Source organism: Culex quinquefasciatus, chromosome 1 (assembly GCF_015732765.1).
Source record: "Culex quinquefasciatus strain JHB chromosome 1, VPISU_Cqui_1.0_pri_paternal, whole genome shotgun sequence".
Lineage (NCBI taxonomy): Eukaryota > Metazoa > Arthropoda > Insecta > Diptera > Culicidae > Culex > Culex quinquefasciatus.
This window is the reverse complement of record NC_051861.1, coordinates 73,059,870-73,061,238: the sequence shown is the minus strand read 5'-3', so window position 1 is coordinate 73,061,238 and position 1,369 is coordinate 73,059,870. Positions and strand designations below refer to the sequence as shown.

Sequence of the window (1,369 nt, the reverse complement as noted above, 5' to 3'; positions counted from 1 at the left end):
GGGCTCAACCGGGATTTGAACCCGGGACCTCTCGCACCCAAAGCGAGAATCATACCCCTAGACCATTGAGCCACATATACAAGGTGAATAATATTTGATGTTGCAATGACATGGTAAAGCTTCTGCCGTATATCGCTTCTAAAGCGATAATTAATTGAGTTATATGTTTCCATCTGAAAAAAAAGTAGAATTTACGAAGGCCGATAAAAATATTTGTTTTGTATTTGTGTCCAATTCCTTTGACTGAATCGGAGTGGGGAATGGGGAATTCAAATAACAATCCATGATTATAATGCTTCAATGCAAAAAGAGTTGTTAAATTCATTAAACATATAACATAACAATAATAGGCGTTTAATTGTGCTTAAAAATAGATGTCCTGTCTTGCCCAGCAAAATGAAGCCGATAAGGAAGTCGGTTTGTTTTTGAGAAAAAATGGAAAACTTGCTCTAAAATTTACAGCGTTATGTAGGTACACAGAAAAAATATGTGAATCAACTCGACACGGAAAAAATAATCACAAAATTAATGCAAATTTACATCAAATTGCATTTAAATTTCAATGTTTAATGACGTGCAAAAGTGTTGCATCATAAATGATGTAATATTCGGAAATATTTTTTGTGTGTATACTAAAAATGGTTACCAACGCAGGAAAATAAATTTTAAACTGTTTCAAAACCAAATCTTAAAAATTTAAGAAAAAAGTATGGGCGTCATCCATAAAGTATGCCACGCAAAAATCAGCCGCAATAGACGCCCCTCCTCCCTGTGTCACAGTTTGTCCCCCTCAAAAAGTACATCACATTTTGCCAAACCCCACCCCCTCTTTTATTCGATGGGATTTTTTATAGTTTTTATTTCTTTAAACTCTCATAGTTTTGGTATTTTTACCCATTTTAATATAAAAAAACGTTCAGAAATCCACCTTTAGGTGGTTGATACCTTCCTCTCATTTAAAGTGATTACAACCCCCCTAAAGTGTCCACATGTTTATGAATCTCCCCTAACGTTCGCAGCACCTACCCAGTTAACTCAATCGGAATTATGAAACGGAATTCAATTCGAATTGTTTACTTATTCCGTTTCAAACACAACAACCGATTCCGTGTACGTACCGGTTGTTGCGTTTGAAACGGAATACGTAAACGATTCGAATTGGATTCCGTTTCAAAATTCCGATTGAGTTGACTGGGTGAGAGGTCCTAATAAAAATAAGTGATGAGTAAAAAAACAGACTACCTACACAGAAAAAAATCAATTCTCAAAATCGTGAATTAAATTCACGAATGCGAGAACCACGAAGGAATATATTCACGTTTATAGTGCAAATGAACCATACTCATGAATAAATTCCTTCGTGGCTCTC

The 1,369-nt window shown here is 35.3% G+C and overlaps 1 non-coding gene across 1 annotated transcript; it reads right to left on the bottom strand.

The window, feature by feature from the left end:
• On the bottom strand, positions 1-72 carry Trnap-ugg. Its single transcript has one exon. It is a non-coding gene; the product is annotated as a tRNA-Pro (tRNA).
• Positions 73-1,369: the final 1,297 nt, after the last annotated feature.